The sequence below is a fragment of the Nicotiana sylvestris genome, chromosome 11, assembly GCF_000393655.2.
Source record: "Nicotiana sylvestris chromosome 11, ASM39365v2, whole genome shotgun sequence".
Classification (NCBI taxonomy): Eukaryota; Viridiplantae; Streptophyta; class Magnoliopsida; order Solanales; family Solanaceae; genus Nicotiana; species Nicotiana sylvestris.
Window position 1 is genome coordinate 20,668,340 of NC_091067.1, and position 24,826 is coordinate 20,693,165.

A 24,826-nucleotide genomic window follows, 5' to 3' on the forward strand; every position below is an offset into this window, starting at 1 on the left:
GCTGGTAGGCCTACTTAGGTTAGTGTTCCAAACCTCAGTTCTTACCAACCTCCAATGTGTAATCTATATCATTCTAACTAGAATGCGATCGAATAGGAATCATTGATTCTCTCTGCTGTCAATTTCTTATTCATTCATTATGTTAGGTTGGTGCTCCTTTCTCATCTCAAACCATAACTACTCTGAACATTAGGAAGATAAGGGAAGACCGTTAGAGCGAACCGACCGAAGGAACTTGACTTATCCAAAGCGGCTTAAAGCATTGCCTATCACGATCAGCCTTATCCTTTGATCGACAGGGAGGAGCATCTCAAAGTATGGGGCAAAAGATGGCAAAGGATGTTGCATTTTGACTTTGTATCAAGGGATCCACCACAGGTTGGGTTTGAGAGCCGTGTGATGGGTGACTATCCAACACGGTTCGAAGAGCACTTTTAGTCTGCGCTGGTGAATAGAAGCCCCCTATAAAGCAAGAATAAAGTGTGGCCGGTATTCCCTAATAAGTAGCTTTAGAATATAAAGGTCCCCATATATTCTCCACCCATCTGCTGAGGGTTTCCTTATTCGTCTCTATAGAGATCGTAAGAAGTACAACCAACTTAAGTTGGTTTTCCACTAATTTTTTAGTGAGCCGAGAAATTCCTACTAACCAGAGAGAAAGTAAGTTTCCACTCACTACAAAACCGCTGTCTCACCTCTACTATTTTCGACGTAATGAGGTTTTAGTCTTTATGAGGGCACCCCCTAGCCAGATTAAATCCCAAGGGTCAATCAAGTCTTTGAGTCACACAACCTTTTCTTTGCCTCCGGATAGAGTTGTTGAGGATTCGAGGAACTTGCTTTACTCAAGATGTCAATGGATTGCATGTTGCTCTTCTCCCCCTTTAAATGGATTGGATTCGCTGCCCCTCTAATAGAAGCTGAAGATACAGGCTTAGAGCTTTTATCCAGCACCCACGTGTCAAGTTGAATAAGAATAAATGAATGCAGCCTCAACAAGAAAGATCAACCTACGCCTTTGAGTTGAGTAGGTCGCCCGACCAATCATCCCATGTCTCACTAGGCAAGAGGTTTGCTTAACCCACCTACCCACTCATCAATCACGGTGTTTAATGGCCTTGTAGTGATAGACTCCTTCCCTATACCATAGCCAAAAGGGATAGTATATCCATATATGAGAGAGTGTGGGACCTTGCCCAACATTTAGTTTAGATGCAGCTTGAATGCCTTTATGCTATAGGTTGTGTTAAGCATGCTTCTTTGACAAAAAACAAACTCTTTCTCCATGACAATAGTCGCTACTACAAAAGCCCGGTGGTAAGCTCTTTATCAACAATAGGGGGCTATTCATAGTAAAAGAACTCCCCAAATGAGAGCATTATTTTTACCCCTAGAAAAGATTCAATGTAATTTCCTAATTTAATTACATTGCTCGATACAATTGAGTCTTAAAGGATAATTGCATAAGTAATCTCTTTTCTTATGAGAATTACGAATCATCCTCATGAATAAGCTCTACTCTATCTTAAGGAGATGTTGAGGAAATAGGTCCCGTGCAGCTTTAACTAACTCTAATCCTCTATACGCCTATCTTTTAGTTTAATGGGCCAGGTCTTCCAGCCTTCCATTAGCTTTCGATATAGTTTGCACTCAAAGTCTTGGAATGCCTTTTTTGGATTCTTATGTTTAATCTAGGAGCATAAAATTTCCAACTGTAAACAATCACATGAATTGTTCAACCCATCTAAATAAAATGCATGAATATACCCTAGACAATCGAAAAAGTCTTGCACTGTGTGTTGTGTATGTCTTAGGCGACGGCATGTCCTATGGAAGGGTTCCTACATGACTATACCCTTGGCCTCTTTGATCTTCTCAGAGATTGACTTTGTTCTTCTTCATGAGTAGGGTACTCCACCTGCTTGACATCATCATCAAGTTGCTCCCCCTACTCAATAACCTCACCATATTGCTCCCTCTGCTCGGCAACCTCGTCGGTCCTACTTTTTGCACTTGTGATTTTGTTAGAAGCAAAAGGAATAATAACAAGGTTAAGGATTATATCATTCGTGGACTTTTCTGATTGATCACTTACAGCTCCAACTTCACTTTCTCGGAAGATTACATCTCTACTTCTGATGACCTTCTTTTTTACAGGTTCCCACAATCTGTACCCGATCTATTCATATCCTTATTTGATGAATATGCAGGGAACGGATTTATCAACAAGCTTTGTTCTCTGCTCCTTTGATATATGTGCAAAACTCTGCAACCGAACACCTTCAGATGTAAGTAGGACACCTCCTTTTTGGTCAAAACTCTCTATGGGATATCAAACTCCAATGGAACTGATGGACTCCCATTGATCAGGTAACACGTTGTCTTAATTACTTCACCCCAGAATGACTTGGGCAGTTTAGCCATTATGAGCATGCTTCTCACCTTCTCAACAATGGTGTGGTTCATCATCTCAGCTACATCATTGTGTTGTAGGGCTCCAGGAACTGTCTTTTCATGTCTGATCTCATGGATCGAACAATACTCTTCAAATTTCCTTGAAGTATTCTCACGTCTATATGTCTATTCGAAAACGCTTTAGCTTTTGACCCGTCTCATTTCCACCATAGCATGCAACTTCTGAAAAACTTGAAACACGTGATCTTTGCTTTTCAAGATATAAACCCATAATTTTTGTGAAACATCATTAATAAAAGTAACAAAATATTTGTTACCGCCATCAATTCAATTTTTATTGGACCATAAATATCAGAATATACCAAATCAAGTATATTCAAGTTTCCTTCATACGATGTCTGAAATCAGACTCTATGCTGCTTACCAATAAACAATAGTCACAACTCACGAGGTTTTACAATTTTACTACTTGCAAAAGAGATGAGTGATTTTCTGGCAAGAATTTGTAATCCCTTCTCGCTCATATGACCCATTCTTTTATGTTACAAATCTACAAAAAATCTCATCTTGTGCCATGTTCAATTTACCTCGGCATATTTCTACATCTGTCCTGTACAACATGCCATAAGAAACTCCATTTGCAATCACCAATGATCCCTTTGTGAGTCTTCATTTTTTATTTACAAAGTAGTTCTCATATCCATCTTGGTCCAAAGTTATTCCCGAGATTAAGTTTATCCGCAAATTGTCGCACGTACTTCAGAACCAATGTGCATCCAACATTTGTCTTGATACAAATGTCACCGATCTATGCAATCTTTGAGTAACTCGTGTTACCCGTTCTCACTGTGTCAAAATCACCTGCTACATACCTGCAAAAACATTCTCTTACCGGTATGGCATGGTAAGATGCCACTGTATCAGCCACCCATTCCGACTCTTGACGTACCGAGTGCATGCATTCTTCTTCCTCATTTATAAAGAGAATAACATTATCATTATTTTGCACCATGGAGGTTGTGTTATCATCATTCTTCTGGACACTGCTTTCACCTTTGCTCTTCCTTAGATTTGGGCAATCTCTTTTGAAGTGACCCGATAGATCGCAATTGTAGTAATTTCTGGCTTTTGATTTGAATCGGTTCTTAGACCTCCTACGACCTCCAAATCTACCATAGTTGCTCGAACGTTTTTGATAACTCCTGGCTCTACTTCCTATCATGAGAGCTTGTCATTGATTTTCAAGCTTCTTTTTCACCTTCTCATCGAGTAGAAGAGTTGATATGATATCCTTTAACTCAATAGTGGTTTCACCGTGCAGGATGATTGTTGTCAAATTATCGTACGAAGATGGAAATGAGTTCAAGAGAAAGATAGCTTTATCTTCTTCCTCGATCTTTACTCCGAGGTTGGCAAGTTGCGCGATCAGTCCATTAAACACATTTAAATGTGACAAAAAAATTATATCTTCACCCATATGTAAGGCGTATAATTGCTTCTATATGTAGAATTTATTTGTCGATATTTTGGATATGCATAGGCTTTTAACCTTGTCCAAATGTCACATGTAGTGTCTTCATCAATGATGTTATTTACCGTATTATCTGATAAGTGCAATCTGATTGCACTAGCAGCCTTTTCATCCAGGTCAACCCAATCCTAAGCTTTCATGGTATCAAGCTTCTTGGCATCACTGTATAATATTTTGTGTAATCCTTGTTAGATGAGAAAATCCCTCAGCTTTCTTTGCCATGCTGAGAAACTGATATCTCCATTAAATTTTACTACCTCGTACTTTACTCCGAACATTTTATTTTTTATCGAGTATAGTATTATCGACCGTGAACAGGAGAATCTATGATCTGATACCAGTTATTGAGAATAAACCCTCCATAAAAAATAATATTCACAGTACTAATAGTGGAATAATAACGTAGTATCGAGATACGGTAATCAACAAGAATAATAAAGAGCAATAACGACACCAAGATTTTAACGTGAAACACCCTACTGAATAAAGAAAAAAACTACGGGCCTGAGAGGAGCAAAGTAATCCAATATTTGAGGAATTTTACACTTTGTAGTCACACGTAAAATATTTAAGGGACCATTATATACTCAAAAGAAATAACCCTTTTTAAGATTCTCATCTCACTACAATATCGCTCACATTCTCTATTTTTCCTTACAGATTACACCGCTTGTAAATATTTTACACTGCTCTCTATCTCTCAGTTATATTTCTCTGAGATCGGTGTGATAAAATTAAAGCCTAAGTTCTCTTTATATAGAGGGATGGCCGCCTAAATTAACGAATCAGAAGATTGGATTTCAATCTGGAATTTGCACTACGCAATTTGCAATGCAAATTGGTTCCCAAGTATGAGACTTGCTTTGCAATCGTTAGATTCCACCATTTTTTCTTTTTTTCTTTTTAATAGATGTTGACCCATCAATAAGCTTATGTGTTCATCCATACTTCTTGACCTTTAATAATAAACCGTGTTTTAGCTATGTTCCTTAGTTTAATACATATAAACAAGGAAAAACCTTATACACAGATGCACTCCTAGGTCAAAATAATTAATCTTAGTTAAACAATTCAAGTGGAAAAGTCAATAGTAAATTAAGGCAAATAAATACAGTTTTATCCAAAAATTAAACTCAAGTCAAGCATAAATCAATTAAAGGGATCATGCTAGAACCATGAGAATCGAGTAGGCTGGGTTGTTGCATATGGTGTCAGAGTCACTCCGCGTGCAACCTTGAACGATGGTGGAGCAAATCTGGACGTTGAGTCCTTAAGGGGTGTGTATGTGACACACTAAACGGATCTCACTTCGATAAAACGCGACAGAAATGTTGGGTGTATAATTAAACGATTGTTGCACAAATAGCCAGCCAGATTCAATATTTACTTTTTCTAGCCAGTATACATGGATTATACAATTATTATACATAGTTATACATATATTTTACATGAATTATACTTATATTATATGCCATCAGCTATTTTTAGTTTAAGAGATTAGGCGAACAGTTATTTTGATTAATTCTTCATAATTAAAATCGTTTGAGCCTAGGCCTAAAGCGGATAATATCACTAGTGAATTGTGTATCATAATTAGACTGGTCGAATTTGATCTAATCTATTGGACTAAAGTTTATTCTCTTAAAATTTAAATAACCGGGTCTAACATAAAATTTATCCCAAAGTCAGCTTACATAACTTATTCGGCCAAGCTCTTCAAACTTATTCAAAGAAGCACATTTTTAAAAGTTAAGAAGCTTAGGAAAATTTAGTGATTGTAACCATTACAATAAGTTATTTTTCTGATGTGGGTAAGAAGTAGAAATTAATAGTTTCTCCTTGAAATATAAGTACAAGTAGAAAATTACTTTTCAAAAGAAAAATAATCTTGCCTAATGCTTATTTATCAATAACGATCATCCTTGATTTAACATACATGTCTCTCAATATATATATAGGTCTTGCTAACATACTTTAGGAAGGTAGTATGTTAATATGTACTCATTTTCACTTTACCTAAAATACCGTTACAATCATGTTTCCTATTCATTAAGACTGAGGCTTTTTTGTCTTCTTACTTCAAAATATAATCCTTTGTTCCCATATCCTCCTCTCTTTCTCTATAGTTTTGCTTTTCCTTCCTCTCTCTCACTGGACAATGAACTATTCCATTTTTTCTTTATCTCTAACCAGACATAAATTAGTTCATATCTCATGCTTGTTAAAGATTACACAATAGAATACGAAAGAAAATTTAGGGGTCATGCGATTTCATGAATTCAACCGTCGAGGCGCCTTTGGGGTTAAAAATCAAAGGGGGATAAAATCATGGGGCCACAAGTTTGGGCCATAACTAAGAATATTTTAAGGGCTCATTTAGTGAGAGTGATAAGGAATAATTAATCTGTGATTAAATTTGAGATGAGTATATTCTACATTTAGTCGGAATAAAATCGCAATATAACTAATCTCGAAATTTTAGTGTTTTTTTATCCCTATGGGAAGGGTGAAATAATAATCCTGAGATAATTTTGTAGAAATGGCGTGGGATAGCCACTTTTTAACATGGTATTTAGTTTTTATCCAGTATTTTTAATGCTGAGCAAAAATAGTCGCTACTCTATTAAAATTAATGCACAAAGATATTTTTACCCTTTCTTCATGAGTGCTGTGTAAATATTAAGGACATGGTGTCTTTAACATTTACACTGCACACATAAAGTTAAGGACGTCATGGCCTTAATATTTACGCTGCACATGTGAAGTTAAGGACATGACAACACACTTTGTCCTTAATATTTACACAGCATTCATGAAGTTAAGGACATTATGTCCTTAACATTTACACTGTACATATGAAGTTAAAGACACTATGTCCTTAACATTTACACCGTACATATGAAGTTAAAGACATAAGGTCCTAAAGTTTAATAACGGAATGTGCAAATACAAGTTAAGGACATTATGTCCTTGACAATTACACTGCACATATGAAGTTAAGGACATGACAGGACACTTTGTCCTTAATATTTACATAGCATTCATGAAGTTAAGGACATCATGTCCTTAATATTTACACAGCACACATGTCTAGCACAGGGGTATTTTTGTCTGGGCGAATGAAAATTTATTAAGCATAGGCTAAAGAGTGAATACATTTTAAATAGTGGCTAAAAAGTAAAGTCATCTCTAATTAGTGGCTAATTGTGCACTTTCCCCGATAACCAAACCTGAATATTAATCTTGGAATAACGTGTTTCTCAACCAAATGACCTCTTACAGATGGGACACACATGTAGTATAAGAGCTATAGTGGTGGGACAAATCTTAGCTAGAGCATTGATTCCTTGGGAGGGAAATATAACAACATGCGAACCACTAATACTTGCACTTGAAAAGGGGTTTAAATATGAAGCTCGTTGTTACACCCCATACTTCTGTGATGTCATATATTATATAAATAACTTGATATTCATGATTTAAATGAGTTTAAATTCATAATATGGCTATATGTGATGTTTGGATATAGAATATAAAGTTTAGGAAAAATCGGATTTAAGTTGCGAAAAAATCGACTAAGGATTTGCCTTGTAATGAAGCTTTTTGAGCAATTAATTTCATGTGTTATATGAGATCTTTTGGGACATACTATATAAAAAATTTAAGGTCTTGGAATATAGTTTCCAACACTCTTGACCATTCATTCATACGACGTATGGATAACGAGATATGAGCGTCGAAAGAAGGGCCAGTAAAGCACACATGTGGTTGACTTTTCAACCTTACTATAAATAGAAGACGTAGTCTTCTTTTTCCTAATTTTTCAGAAAATTCACTCACAAGAGAGCTTCCATAGTTCTCCAAGAAGTTCCATAGGGTTTTGAAGCAAGTCCATCATCCGCAACTCAAAATCAAGAAGCGAACACGTCAATGTGATCCTTACGACATAGGCAAGACTTTGTCGTCCTCCTTTATCCTTATAACTTGAGTTTTAGAAAGAGATTTATGTATAATAAAGATTGTAACCTCTTTATTTTAGCTATACAAGCATATGGAAGGGTCTGGATCAAAGGGAACAAGGTTTAGAAGCAAGAACACAAGAGGTATGTAGGGTTTTCATTTCGTTTTCAACATGATTTGATTTTGCTATGTTCTAACCTTTTTTCTTCATCTTTTAGGTGTTGTTTAAGGGAAATTTAAGCATGTATTGTATCCTTGAATATTATTCAATTCCATATGTAAAGTATGGAAGAAACTAATTAGGTTGGAACTTCAACACACAAAATAAAAATAAAAAGGGGAATCACCCATTTGGCCTATGCCATCCGGATTTCCGTTTGTTCTGTTCCTTTGATATTTTTATGTACAAATAACAATCATATGATCCAAATAGCATAATTTAATATTATATAAGCTTATTTATCATGTGTTGATGCTTAGATGTTTCCTAAATCATGTTTAGACTTTCCTGTCGCAAGTTAGTCACTATGAGCCAACATTACGTTCATAATTCCATTTTGTCAATCGCTTGACACTATGGAGGATAATTGGATATTCTTTAATTTGATGTTATCATCTTGTCTGGGTTTCCATTCCCATTTATATTGTGTTTCTTGCTATTTGGGGGGGGGTCATCCAATTTTAGGGGAAACTCTGCCGAATTTTTTGAAAATTCGAAGAGTTGGACAAATTTTGAGTTCCTTGGTTATAAATTGATTATATAGGGATCCTAATGAGTTAAATAGCCTTATTATCTCATGTACATACTCAGTTTCTCCCTAAAATGGGGATAGACTCCTTCATCCAACTTATGGACAACGAGCGTCAGATGACGTTTGTGATTCTGTTTATGGTTTCCTTCATGATCTCTTGAGTCCATATGATGTCATCATATGTATTATACCCCATACATGCTTATATTGATTATTTTAGGTTATACATCCCATAATGTCAACCAGGCCTGTTGATTGTATATTGAGTGGAGATAGCCCATAACACCAGTCAGGCCTATTGATTATATATTTACCTGTTGGGGGGATATAGCCTATAACACTAGTCAAGAATGTTATATATGTGTATATAGCTACAATTTTCATTACATGACTGTACATGAGGCTAGTTCAGATGTACATTTATCTTACTGGGGGATATAGCCCATAACGCCATATAGGTACCAGTTCAAATAGTAGTTCAGTTTCAGCACAGTTTCAGCTTAAACTTCGATTCAGTTGCTAGTTCAGACTCTTGTTTAGCTTTTTGCTTATATTCATATTTCCAGCTTACAACCATACTTTAGTATACTTTACATATTCTTTCCAACCTACTTACTTTGTACATATTATACTCATGTCCCTTCCTAGATGCTTCATTTCATGTCGCGCAGGTACAGATAGATTAGCGCTTGAGCCACATTAGTAGGCCATCTACCAGCTTTAGAGTCACTATGCTTACTCCCAAAGTTGCTTATTTTTTGGTATGTGTACAGTCAGCTAGTTTAGAAATGGCAGGGCCCTGTTCTATCTAATATTTTTTCAGCTCAGCACTCCTAGAAGTCTGTAGATATGCACTTGTGCAGTTAGTAAATTTTTTATATGTTAGCTTGTGTTAGCCTTGTCGGCTTTCCAAATTGTACAGTTCTTATAGCTTATGTTTGTTCAGTTTATCAGTTTATATTCATGATTAGTAGATTATCAGCAGGTTTAATGATGATAGACACTTATTTTCGATTATACATCGTGACCCTAGGGTGGCTCATGACAAACATGATATCAAAGTAGTTCAGTCTTTGGGTGTCTACGAGTTATGTCTAGCAGAGTCTTGTTCAGTCTACAGGGAATTATAGGATGGTTGTCCTTCCTTCTTTTCTATATTGTGCAACAGAACTATATTATAAGAATTCAGCCTTCTAACGAAATGTTTTATATGTAGCGATGTCGCCGAAGAGACTAACAGCTACCCGGAAGGGCAAAGTTGTTGCTGGCCAGGGTACTAGCAGAATACCCCCGATTAGATGAGCATGAGGAGTCCAGACATGAGGTTCCATCTGGAGCTTCACAGACTCCATTTGTTTAGGGAAGGGTTAGGGGTGCTCTAGCTACCGCACCTCCGGCTCCATAACACGACGACATAAGGGAGGCTGTCAGATTGTTGATTAGAATTTCAACTACTCAGGCTAGACAACAGCATACACATCCTCAGTGTGACAATACATGTTCTAGGATTAGTGATTTGTTGATATTAGAGCCTCCAACTTTCACGGGATCTAGTACAATAGAGGATTCTTAGGACTTTGTAGACAAAGTAGCCAGAGCCCTTAGAGTTATGCATGCCACATATAGATAGTCAGTTGAATTGGTAGCATATAGATTACAAGATCTAGCAACAGGTTGGTATACCATTAGGGAGATGTCTAGGGGAGAAAATGTTGCTCCAACTATATGGCGGGAGTTTTCATATGCATACATCCGCTATTACTAACCTACAGAGACACGTAAAGCACGATTGGATCAGTTCCTGACATTGAGACATAGGGGTATGAGTGTTGCAGAATACAACCTCCGCTTTAATTCTTTGGCGAGGTTTGCTCCTGCAGTTGTATGAGACATGGATACCAGAGTACACAGGTAGGTCGCGGGACTTGGTCCTCACTTAGTAAAATAAGTGTATGATTGTATCTATGCAGTTGGGTGTGTACATTGCACGTATCAGGCATTCGCCTTAGCACTTGAGGAAATAAAATAGAAGTAAAGGGTTGACAGAGGTAAAAGCTCAAGTAAGAGAGGTAGATTTTCAGGTTCATTTGGTGAGACATATGGTGCTAGTAGACAACAGAGTATCAGGAAGCTAGTAGATGGCACTCTTTCTTAGGGGCCAATATATGATCGACCCCCATATTCTAGAGCTAGTCAGGCATCACGGGATCAGGATACCAGCATCAAGGTGTTTCTAGTCAGGGTGTTCACTTTACCTTAAGTGTTCTAATTATGGTAGATGTTATTTGGGCCGATGCTAGTTGGGCGTAGATGCATGTTATATTTTTGGTGAGTCAGGCCATTTTATAAGAGATTGCACATCTAGGGTGGTAATGGCCCAGCCCAGCCAGCGAGATCAGTTGCAGTTTTGTCAGCACCAACACGCCCGCAAAGGAAAGTTCCTTAAACACCAGTAGGTCATGGTAGAGGTCGAGGCGAATATTGTACTACAGGCAGTCCCCATAACTGCACATTGTCACACCTCCTTTTTGCGTGCCTACCCCGAGGGATAAATGCGCGAGGGAGTTTTTCCAATTTAAGTGACAATATTCGAAATGGGATTATTTATTTAATCCAGAGTCGCCACTTGGGAAAGGTTTGGCTTTTGGTGTCCCAAGTCACCGGTTTATCTTGAATCCCAAATCGAGGAAATTTTCGACTTTCCAAATGAAGACTGCGAACCAGAAATTCTAAGTAAGGAATTTTGTTGACTCGAGGGAAGGTGTTAGGCACCCTCGAATCCCGTGGTTCTAGCACGGTCGCTTAAATTGTTATAATGGCTAAATATCTGATTTAAATACATGTCATGACTTATGTGCTTTTATTAAGTTTAAACCGCTTTTATTATTATCATTTATTTTTTATAGAATTGCAACGTCGTGAAAATGCATCTCGAACCACGTCACAATCAATGCACCCGTAGTTGTTAACACATTTCGACTCCGTTGAGATTTGAATTTGGGTCACATAAATGCGCACCCGAATTTAAGAATGTAATTTAATTAAGTCGCGCCTAAAGAGTCTAACGCGTTATTATCTTTGGGGAAGGCAGTGAAATTCACTAAACAGTCCATCCCAAATTCTACGTATTTATTATGATCAATTATTGAGGGCCCCGCAATTTGCATTTTTATTTGGCGAGGCTCGTCTCATTATTTTTAAAAAGGATAATCTTAGCATGACTACATTTTCTATTTTTTTGTTTTCTAAAATAAATGAAGATAAGGTCCTACTTTATTTACATACTTTCGAGTTATTATGGTTAAGTTCCAAAAGTGAGTTGTTTAAGGAGTTTGCATGGCAACGCATAGAATATTCTACATACAGACAGAAAAGAAAGAAAAGGCTACATTAAATTACAACTTCAAATCTTTCTCATTTTTGCATTCATGCTTCGAGTGGCTTACAAGATGAACCAGTGTATCAGTTTGTGTACCTGGTATTTGGAAAGCAAGGAAAGAAGATGAAGATCAGTAGAAGCAGCAGTAGTGTAAATACACAGCAACAACAACAACCCAACAGCAGCAATTCGAATCAGATTCAAGGCCCAGAAAACTTTGAAGAAAAACCGAACAACTCAAATAGAACAAACCCAAAGTTTGTAAACCAACTAAACAGCAACAACCCACGCGTTTATTAAAACCCGAAACTAAACTCATTTCTCACTTTGTTTTTGTTTTCTCTTTTTAAACTATATCACACTCTCTTCAGATTTTCAGAATGTGTTCCTCTCTCAAAATAATCCTCAAAAATCTTTCAAAGTTTTAGTCTAAGTTTTTTTCTCTCAAGTATTAGTTCTCTTTCATGTTCAAGTCCCTTTGAATGTCCAAGTGACTCTATTTATAACAAGACCCTAGTCTTGAATCCCCAACCCCAAATATTCCCTCAATTGCATGTTTTGTCCCCACTACTTAATGTTTTCTTTATTTTAAACCCTTGTCCCCCATGCTTAACATAAATAATCATATTATTCCCACCCCACTACATTAAATAAATACATCAACCCCAACCCATTACATCTTGTCCCCCATGCCTAACATAAACAATTACAATATTCCCCCACTACATTATGTTTTGTCCCCCATTTATATTAAACAAATATATCACTCACACCCCATTATATTTTGCCCCCCATGTCTAACATAAATAATTACAATATTCCCCCCCCCCCATTACATTTTGTCTCCCATGCTTAACATAAATAATTATTCAAAATGTTTAATTACCAAACTACCCCTCCGACCTTATTGCAATTACCATTTTACCCATGAATGTACTGAAATTTTCCAAACTACCCCGGTCAGCTCTAAACAATCAATTAATCAAACTTAACCAAAATATAGCCAATATGACCAATTTCTCAACAATCTTCAACAAACAAATCATATGAACACAGATGAACAACAAATTCAAATTAATGGAAATAAATTAACCATATCGGGAACCAATCCTAGTTAACTTAGACCAAAAATGGATGAGCAATGAAACAACAATATTAACAACACAATACATGATTCATCAACGAATCAAAAACCAAAACATAAATTCACATTAAATCACTGGATTAAAATGAACTTCGAACCAAGATGAACATGAATTAAATCCATTTTAAACAACAAAATATGACGGATTCACATGATTAAACCAACATATTTCCCTATTACAACTAAATTCTTTTAGACAAAATAACAAAAACAAAACCGAAGAAGAAACAATTATGAATTTAAACTTGAATCTAACAAACATTAACAATTTCTGAAAAAATACATAACACATGAAACAAACTGAAAATAATTAATTAAACTTCAATTTGAATCTAACGAACATTAAACTAACAATTTCACATGAACAAACTGAAAAATTAACAAAACAATGAACACAAACAAAACAAAAATCAAATATTTACCGATTTTAGATTTGATAACATCAAAATAAAATACGGACAAAAGTGAAATTCAAAAACCACTAACCGGATCGAAACGACGAACAACGACTGACCAAGACGAACTCGGATGGACTGTTTTGACGACCCCAACCAAAACTCGAACAAACGACGACGAAGATGAACCTAAGAAGCAACTGAAGGAGGTGAAGCAGAAGAACACAGCCATGGGAGCGATGAAGTAGCTGCAGGCAGCATGTTCGTCGATGGGGTTTGGGTTTAGGTGTGAAATGGATGGTTGGCCATCGTGGAAGCAGCAGATGCAGCAACGTTGTGGTGGAAGGAGGAGACGCAGCGGCGACGAGCCTCGATGAAGCTGGAAAATGCAGCAGCGACAGCAGTTGTCCATGGCTGGACGTAGCAAAGAAGAAACAGTAGCAACTGGCCGTTTGGATGGAGAAGACGACGAAGCAGTGGCAACGTCAAAAAATGGAGGAAAAGAAGCAAGCAGCAGCGGCAAAAAGAAAGGTACGTAGCAGCAGCTAGCAGGTCGTTTGGTTGTTTAAATAGTGGACGCGGGCAGCAGCAGCGTCGAGGAAGGGGGGGCAGTCGTCGTTTGAAGCTAGAGCTTGAGGGGTCGTTCATGGCGAGGTGTCACCTTCGACGAAGGAGATGAAGACATGGCGACCAACGACCATGTAAGCTCATGCTCGAGCTCGACGAGGCAGCAACGATGGTGTTGGAGCTTGTTCTGGGCATGAGGAGGTGGAAAGGCTGCCATGGTTATGTGTTTTTGAGTTTGGGGAAGAAGAAGATAAGGTGGGGGGCGGATGGGTTTAGTTTAGGGTTTTTTGTTTTTGTTTTGTTTTTGTGTTTGGGAAAAAAAATATAAAAAAAATGAAGATAGGGGTGTTGGGTAGTTGGGTTAATGGGGCGGACCGGGTCGACTCGATTTGAAGTGGACCGGGTCGTGGGGAAGGTTGGACAATTGTTTGGGCCTGGGGTTGAAATTTGAAGAAGTGGCCCAATCCGATTTTTCTTTGTATTTTTGTTCTCTTTTCTTCTTTTATTTTTCTAAAACTAAATTCTAAAAATCCTTAAATTATTATTAAGAACTAAATTAAGTTATAAAAGCGCAAATTAACTCCCAATAACAATTAATGCACAATTAAGTAATAATTAAGCATAAAATTGTACATTTGGACATTAAATGCTAAAAATGCAAAAGATGTCTATTTTTGTAATTTTTAATTTTTGTAAAACAAATTTAATTACTAACAATTGTAGAATTAAATCCTACATGCAAAATGCGACATATTTTTGTATTTTTTATTAATTTAACAAATAAACATGCACAGACAAATACAAATAATTATCCAAAAATATCACAAAATCTCACGAAATTGCACACCAAGGAAAATCATTTTATTTTGAATTTTTTGGGAGTAATTCTCATATAGGGCAAAAATCACGTGCTTACAGCTGCCCCTCTTTGCCCGAAGACACGAAGGGTTTTCGTGCAAAGATAAAGTGAGCGATTTTTGCCCATCCGAGTACTCCGTGTGAAGCATTTTTTTTGAAAAAGATTTAACCGAACCTTTTCTTCAAAGGTTTCCTACATATCCCTGGCTAAAAGGGGATCAGGTTAATGTAGTTCGGGAAATTTTGGTAGTTGGGACTACCATGGGATTGCAATGCTTGTTGTTACTGTTGTTGCTGGTGCTACTACCGCTTTACTGACCTCCTTATTACAACCAAAGGAAATTGAAACTGATCTAACTACTTATGCCTGTCAACCGTTAGTTACAAGATTCCTATCTATAATTCTTTTGCAACTTGATCTTGGGTCTTAGCTGATTTTGCTTGTAGACTTCGATCCGAATCTTGATGCTTGCAAGTTGTAGGCGCTTGTTTATTTCTACAGTATTGAATGAAACGGGATTGGCGGAGCTAGGGAATTTGATCCAATTTTTGAACGACCTGCCCTTTGTTTGTTCCAATATGTGGGAACATCTTCTTTTTTTCTTTTTGTTCTTTTCTTCTTTTCTTTATTCTGGATTGAGACTCATCCCGTAGGTCGTCTCGATCCATGCACCTCAGGGTCAGACCTGCTGAAACAACAAAACAAACGAACGAAATTTTCTGCCCCAGTTTCACTAGGAAAATTTCGTGAGTTAATTGTCATGAAAATTTACAGCACTGATGAGGGGATTGGAAAAACTCTAGTCTACAAAACTCAACTCCGGGACTGGAGCCCTAATGTCGACATAAGGTAAAAATGCTCAGTTCAGGGGTTGGAGCCCTAATGCTGGATAAAAAGAAAAAATGTTCAGTTCAGGGTTGGAGCCCTAATGCTGGCTAAATGAAAAATGCTCAGTTCAGGGTTGGAGCCCTAATGCTGGCTAAATGAAAAATGCTCAGTTCAGGGTTGGAGCCCTAATGCTGGCTAATAGAAAATATGCTCAGTTCAGGGTTGGGGTCCCAATGCTGGCTAACAGAAAAAATGCTCAGTTCAGGGTTGGAGCCCTGATGCTGGCTAACAGAAAAATGCTCAGTTCAAGGTTGGGGCCCTAATGCTGGCTAACGGAAAAATGCTCAGTTCAGGGTTGGAGCCCTAATGCTGGCTAACAGAACAATGCTCAGTTCAGGGTTGGAGCCCTAATGCTGGCTAAAAGAAAAATGCTCAGTTCAGGGTCGGAGCCCTAATACTGGCTAAATGGGAAATGCTCAGTTCAGGGTTGGAGCCCTAATGTTGGCTAACAGAAAAATGCTCAGTTCAGGGTGGAGCCCTAATGCTGGCTAACAGGAAAATGCTCAGTTCAGGGTTGAAGCCCTAATGCTGGCTAACAGAACAATGCTCAGTTCAGGGTTGGAGCCCTAATGCTGGCTAAATGGAAAATGCTCAGTTCAGGGTTGGAGCCTTAATGCTGGCTAACAGAAAAATGCTCAGTTCAGGGTGGAGCCCTAATGCTGGCTAACAGGAAAATGCTCAGTTCAGGGTTGAAGCCCTAATGCTGGCTAACAGAACAATGCTCAGTTCAGGGTTGGAGCCCTAATGCTGGCTAAATGGAAAATGCTCAGGAAGATCCACGGGTTATGCCGGAAAAGGTCCACGGGTTATGCCGGAAAGATTTAACGGGTTATGCCGGGAAGATTCATCGGGTTATGCCGGGAAGATTCATCGGGTTATGCCGGAAAAGGGAGAGAGTCCTCGGGTTATGCCGGGGGAGTCATCGGGTTATGCCGGCGAAGTCATCGGGTTATGCCGGAAAAGGGAAAAAGTCCTCGGGTTATGCCGGGGAAGTCATCGGGTTATGCCGGAAGATTCATCGGGTTATGCCGGAAGATTCATCGGGTTATGCCGGAAAAGGTCCATGGGTTATGCCGGGAAGATTCATCGGGTTATGCCGGAAAGATTCATCGGGTTATGCCGGAAAAGGTCCACGGGTTATGCTGGGAAAATCATCGGGTTATGCCGGAAGATTCATCGGGTTATGCCGGAAGATTCATCAGGTTATGCCGGAAAAGGTCCACGGGTTATGCCGGGAAGATTCATCGGGTTATGCCGGAAAGATTCATCGGGTTATGCCGGAAAAGGTCCACGGGTTATGCCGGGAAGATTCATCGGGATATGCCGGGAAGATTCATCGGGTTATGCCGGGAAAGGTCCACGGGTTATGCCGGGAAGATTCATCGGGTTATGCCGGGAAGATTCATCGGGTTATGCCGGAAAAGGGAGAGAGTCCTCGGGTTATGCCGGGGGAGTCATCGGGTTATGCCGGAAAAGAAAAGGGTCTTCGGGTTATGCCGGGAAGTCATCGGGTTATGCCGGAAAAGGGAAAGAGGTCCCTGGGTTATGCCAGGGAGGTCCACGGGTTATGCCGGAAAAGGGAGAGAGTCCTCGGGTTATGCCGGGGGAGTCATCGGGTTATGCCGGAAAAGAAAAAGGTCCTCGGGTTATGCCGGGGAAGTCATCGGGTTATGCCGGAAAAGGGAAAGAGGTCCCTGGGTTATGCCAGGGAGGTCCATGGGTTATGCCGGGAAAGGGAAAGAGTCCTCGGATTATGCCGGGGGAGTCATCGGGTTATGCCGAAAAAGGGAAAGAGGTCCCTGGGTTATGCCAGGGAGGTCCACGGGTTATGCCGTAAAAGAGAAAGAGTCCTCTGGTTATGCCGGGGGAGTCATCGGGTTATGCCGGAAAAGAAAAGGGTCCTCGGGTTATGCCGGGGAAGTCATCGGGTTATGTCGTAAAAGGGAAAGAGGTCCCTGGGTTATGCCAGGGAGGTCCACGGGTTATGCCGGGAAAGGAAAAGAGTCCTCGGATTATGCCGGGGGAGTCATCGGGTTATGCCGGAAAAGAAAAAGAGTCCTCGGGTTATGCCGGGGATTTGGATAGAAAAAGCTCCTTGGGTTATGCCAGGGAGATCCGTGGTTTATACCGGGATAGTTGAGGAATGAGGTCCTATGCTACCATGATTTGTTTTTCTTTTGGGATTTTCATTTTTATTTCTTGTTCTTTTTTTTTTGTGTCAGGGATTTTTTGATCCTCAAACCTATACTGCAAAGGCTAATCGCGTGGGACTTAACCTTTCCAACTTTATTTTACCTTTGTAGGCCTTTCTTTTCTGTCTTCTTTCTTCCAACTTCAATTTTAGAACATTTGGGGGGTACCTTGGTTTCTTCAACTTCGCTGAGGCGATTAACCATGTGAAACTCAACCCTTTCAACTTCAATTGCCTTTATAGGCTGCCATGGCCAGTCGCCTTTTGCACATTAGCATGTATCAAACGAAAGCCCTGTAAATCAGTCTTGCCATCCTTTCTTTGTCTTTGTTTTGGAACAGTGTTAGACCAAAAGGGATTCAAAGAGAAACAAATAATTGAATGGAGAATGAGTTTAAAACTAGAAGTGTCCCTTTCGGGGAAAGGAGAGAAGGACTTATCCGGAGTACATGCGGACTTCAATGAACATGACATGCCTTTTGGACTGGATGTCTGATCTGTGTAAACCGTCTGACTCTCAAAAATTAATCACAACTTGCCTTGAATACCGAGGAACCTTGCTAGGACTCTGTTGATGCCGATGGCTGTGAGGATCTTATTTTCGATCATGGGCACCCTTTGTGGGTTTTCGCAAGCTGGCATTTTTTATTTTATTTCTGGCCATCTCCTTATAGTGCTCGTGTGGGTTTGCATTAACAAGACTTCTCATTTTGATTTTCTCTGCTTAGCGTCGCCTACGGTGCCCGTGTGGGTTTTCACCAGCAAGACTCTCTCATTTTATTTCCTCTGCTTACCGTCGCCTTATGGTGCCCGTGTGGGTTTTCACCAATAAGGCTCTCTCATTTTATTCCTCTCATTTTGTTGTATCAAACCCAAATAACTCCATCCTCCCATTTCGAACCGCTTTGCCGATTGATCAGAAGGACTGGAACAAGGTTTGGGGTGAAAAGAATTTGGATTGAACTACAACTTTGGAACCTTTTAGGCAGGATCATTGCTGAACCGTTATAACTTCTGCCCCAGTTTCACTTTTGGGGGGACTTCTTGGATTTTTGTTTTGGTGTGACTGAACCCCAAGGAGAGGTTGCCTACGTATCCTTTCGGAATCAAGTCAAACGTAGTTCAGGCAACTTTTGTTTTTGGATTTTTTTTTTTTTGATTTGCTTTGTTTTTCACTTCCCTTCCTTTTTTTCATTTTCATTGTCTTTTTTTTTTGTATATATATTTTCTTATTTTTCCAATTCTTTCTTCTTCTTTTTTTTCATTTTTCTTTTTCATTTCAATTTCTTCTTTTTTTCATTTTATTTTCAATAATATTTTCAGGTTCCAAAGAGGGTAATCAAAGAAGAGTAACCAGCTCAAATGGGTTTGCAAAGGGTTGATAGTGTTTGGGTAGCGAGAATGAAAGCCTTCGTCATCTCAACCGGAAAAGATTTTAACTATATATTGGATCCAACATAGTACCTTTTGACTGCATTCGCATTGACAGTTATTTCAAAGGCATTTCCTTCGATGTGTCCCAAGTACAATGCACTCTTTGGCAGTACTCTTGTTGCAATGTATGTACCTTTCCAATCTGGACCCAATTTTCTTTCAGCTTTTCCAAATCTTTGTCTTGCTTCCTTAATCTATTCTTCATTGCGACCCAATTCTTGATTCATTATTTCGAGGTCTGACAGAGTTTTAAGATCCGGGCATGAAGTCCGCAAGAATGTCATATTATTGAAATCTGCATTTAACATAACTAAAAGAGAATAAGAAAATTGACAAGATTTAAGAAAAGAGACATTCCGGGAAAATGAAATATCAATTTCATTTGATTTTTTTTTTTTTTTTTTTTTAAATTTTTTGAAGATAGAAGGGTTTACATCGGAAAGTAAGACAATAAAGTAAAACATCTGGATCACACCCTGAGATAATCCAGATGCAGAAAGGATAGCAAGACTGGCTACCGAGACTCCCGTCTGATGGGGAACTTTCAGGCTTGGCAATCGTTTTTTTTTTTCTGTCTCGGCAATGGCTGCAATAGCCTTCAGTGCCGGATCAAATTCCTCAGCTTCACAGATCATTCCATCTATTGGCCCGTTTGTGAGAGTAGACAGGGGAATGTTCATCATATTAGGAACCTTTTCGTCCCGGAGAACGATTCTTTCAACTTCAATCAAGCCTTCACTGCCATTTTGAGGGTCCAATGATCAACAGTCCTTTATACCGTGCCCCACTGCTCTAGAGTGGTATTCACATCTAGTATCAGCTCGATGCGGGGAGGGACTCGGTGTTTGGCCGATTTGGGGCCACTGGCTGCAGCAGACTTCGCCTGACTAGCTTATGGAACAAGCTTTAGTATGATTCACCAATAGAGGTGAACTGATTCCTTTTGAAAGACTCTCTTGGGTGAGGATTGTATTGAGGAACATTTGATTGGGGACTATATGGAGCTTGGTAAGGATGGTCATTTCTGGGAGGTGGAGCTCAGTTTCGTGTATAATGTTGTGGCCGCGTGCAGGGTTGCATGTTCATCACCGCATACCAACAAAACCAATCACCTGAACAGAACCTGGCTAATTTACTCACACACACAATTTTGTTAGTTTTGAGGCATTTAACATATAGGAAATCTCACGATGGGATGCAATGCACCTAAACAGTTAAACGCTTTTACCATGTGTTTGAACGGGTTGCATGTTTCATCTCGGCCTTAAACTAGCCCTCTTCACTATGTACCTCTTTTCTTTTATTCCTACCTATCTTTAACCACTCTTGATCTTGTTTTTTCCGCTCTTTTATTTTTTGCACCCTCTTTTTTTTGTTTTTTTTATTATTATTTTGTCACTCTTTTTCCTTTCCTTTTCACTATTTTTTCTTTTCTCTTTTTCACTCAATTTTCTTTCTTCTCTTTTTTTCAGTTTATTTTTTTCACTCAATTTATTTTATAGCTATGATCGAATCCGATAGAGATTGCCTACGTATCATGATCCCGCATGAATCAGATCTTGCGTAGTTCGGGACTAACAAGTGCAAAAATAAAGAAACAAGTATTTATTTTGCATTGTGCTCATCCTGCACATTTATTAAGGTGATTTAAGCAAAAATGATTTGACTATATTTTAGAAAGAAAGATCCGATTTTCGAACACGGCCTTTCAGCATTTCGGGGATGAAGATTTTAAGGCTGTGAGGGTCAACCGAAAAACTCTAGAAGATGATCGAAAGTGGCCGTTTATGCAAAGTCAGCCTTCCGTCGTCCCTTTCGGGAACATTTAGCTGTTTATGACAAAAACAACATCACTTGATTTATTTATGACTCTTTTTTAGAATGGTGACCCGACATTGGGAATATGGCCTCGAAGATCCTCGGGGACGAGGATCCTAAGGCCATTATGCAATTTGGTCAAAATTTTAAAAAATGACCAAAGATAGCTGTTTATGCAAAGTCAGCCTTCCGGCGTCCCTTTCGGGAACATTCGGCTATTCTTGACAAAACGGCATCACCTGACTCATAAATTAAAATTCTGACATTTGGCTATTTCTGAAAAAGGGGAGGTTGGACCCGATGAGGGTTGCCTACGTATCTCATACCCTGTGAGAATCAAACCGGCGTAGTTCGGTCGATCGTGAATAGAGTAAGTAAACTAACTTCTTCTTTTTTTGGAATAATTTTTTTTTTTTTTGAAAAATGCATTAAAAGAATAAAGGTTTTTTTTTTGATTTTTGTTTCTTTTGGATTTTACTAAAAACAATTGCTTTAAAAGAAGAAAAGGATATATTTTTTGGATTTTTGAACTTGACTCTATTTTTATTTGAAAGAAAGACTTCTAAAAAAATAATTCTTTTTCTTTTGATTGGAACTTTGAGAATTTTAAAAGTAAAAAAAAAGGAAAATATTTTTGTTTGAATTTTCATTTGTTCTCTCTTTTTCTAAATAAGAAAGAAAATATTTTCTTTGGATTTTGGCTGTCGTCTCTTAATTTTCGAAAGAGGCACTTTTAAGAAAATATTTTAGATTTTCGAGTTTTTTTTTTTTAAATTTACAAAAATACTTCTAAAGAAAAATGAAAATACTTTTTGACTTTAATTTTTTAATTCTATGACATTTACGAAAGAAAGACTTTTAAAAAAGGAAAGTCTTTAAAAGAACGAATATATATATATATATATATATATATATATATATATATATTGATTCTTTTTTCTTTTCTCATTTTTTTGATTTTTTTTTTGGAAAAATACTTCAAAATAAAGGAAACCCGTATTTGGATTTTGATTTTTTATTTCTTTTTATTATTATTTTTTTCTTTTATTTCTTTTTCCGTATGAAATACTTCAGAAAGAAGGAAACTACCCTTTTTTTTTTTTGAGTTTTAAAAACTTCTTCTCTTTTTTTTTTGAGTTTTCTAAGGAAAGATTTCTAAAGAAGGAACTAATGGAAAATATTTATTTTTTTGGATTTTTTTTAAAAAAATTGGGGTCGAAACCGATGAGGTTTGCCTACGTATCTCACATCCGGTGAGAATCAGACCCGCGTAGTTCGGTGCGATCAGGCGTAGAGTAAATAAACTAAACCCCTTCTGACTACAATATTTTAAAGAAAAGGAGAAAAATATTTTTCTGGATTTTTATATTTTTTTTGTATTTTTTGAAAAGAGACTAAGGAAATATTTATGAATTTTAAACTTCTTTTCACTTTTTTTTTTTTTGAAATTTCGAAAATCTTTTAAAGAGATACTACAAATGAAACAATATTTTTTGAATTTTGAATTTTCCCCTCTTTCTTAATCTTAAATAAATATATTTTTTTGGATTTTGAAAGTGATCAAAAGGAATTTTTTTTTTTATGTTTTTTTTTCTTTAATAGATCAAACTAAAGACAAATTTTTTTTCATTTTTTTTTTTTTAGAAAATTCCGGTGAGACTACTTGGACATTGGTTTTATTTTTTCCAAAAATAAGTAATTATCTCCCTACGCTGCTATTTTCTTCTTCTTTTTTAAGTTTTTTTTTTTTTAGGAATCGGTCAGCATGCAGATCTGAAGCAAATAAATGCGCAAAACAAACGGGATGCAGCAGGATGGTCTTTTCATTTCAGGTTGCCTGTCCTAGACGGACCCAACCCCTATGTTGAGTCCCCTATGTCAAGTGCAACATGATGCAAATAAGCGTTCCTACTAGGGATCCGGCATGAGGTTTCGTTATACTAGGGTTATAACCTGGGTATATGTTCTAGACTGTGTACCCGAGCGGACAACTCGAGTCGAGGAGGGGGCTACGTACCGGGGACCCGCGAGATCGTCCGACTTTGTAACTTGTCCGACCTCTTTCTTATTTCAGGTATTGGCACTAACAGAATAGGGAGTCTCGACCAGCGAGCTTCTCCCGGAGGTAAGAAGAGAAGGGTTTCGGCGTAGTTTATATACAGTTCAGATAATATCAAAGCGGTAAAAACAATATTTAGCACGTTATGCCAAAATATGTAATAAATATCAGATAATAAAGCCAAATATAACAATTATTCTAAGCTCGAATTCTTGAACCCTGAACCGGAGGTTCTGGGTTCTGTTTATCCCCAGCAGAGTCGCCATAGCTGTCACACCTCCTTTTTGCGCGCCTACCCCGAGGGATAAATGCGCGAGGGAGTTTTTTCAATTTAAGTGACAATATTCGAAATGGGATTATTTATTTAATTCAGAGTCGCCACTTGGGAAAGGTTTGGCTTTTGGTGTCCCAAGTCACCGGTTTATCTTGAATCCCAAATCGAGGAAATTTTTGACTTTTCCAAATGAAGTCTGCGAACCAGAAATTCTAAGTAAGGAATTCTGTTGACCCGAGGGAAGGTGTTAGGCACCCTCGAATCCCGTGGTTCTAGCACGGTCGCTTAAATTGTTATAATGGCTAAATATCTGATTTAAATACATGTTGTGACTTATGTGCTTTTATTAAGTTTTAACCGCTTTTATTATTATCATTTATTTTTATAGAATTGCAACGTCGTGAAAATGTATCTCGAACCACGTCACAATCAATGCACCCGTAGTTGTTAACACATTTCGACTCCGTTGAGATTTGAATTTGGGTCACATAAATGCGCACCCGAATTTAAGAATGTAATTTAATTAAGTCGCGCCTAAAGAGTCTAACGCGTTATTATCTTTGGGGAAGGCAGTGAAATTCACTAAACAGTCCATCCCAAATTCTAAGTATTTATTATGATCAATTATTGAGGGCCTCGCAATTTGCATTTTTATTTGGCGAGGCTCGTCTCATTATTTTTAAAAAGGATAATCTTAGCATGACTACATTTTCTATTTTTTTGTTTTCTAAAATAAATGAAGATAAGGTCCTACTTTATTTACATACTTTCGAGTTATTATGGTTAAGTTCCAAAAGTGAGTTGTTTAAGGAGTTTGCATGGCAACGCATAGAATATTCTACATACAGACAGAAAAGAAAGAAAAGGCTACATTAAATTACAACTTCAAATCTTTCCCATTTTTGCATTCATGCTTCGAGTGGCTTACAAGATGAACCAGTGTATCAGTTTGTGTACCTGGTATTTGGAAAGTAAGGAAAGAAGATGAAGATCAGTAGAAGCAGCAGTAGCGTAAATACACAGCAACAACAACAACCCAACAGCAGCAATTCGAATCAGATTCAAGGCCCAGAAAACTTTGAAGAAAAACCGAACAACTCAAATAGAACAAACCCAAAGTTTGTAAACCAACTAAACAGCAACAACCCACGCGTTTATTA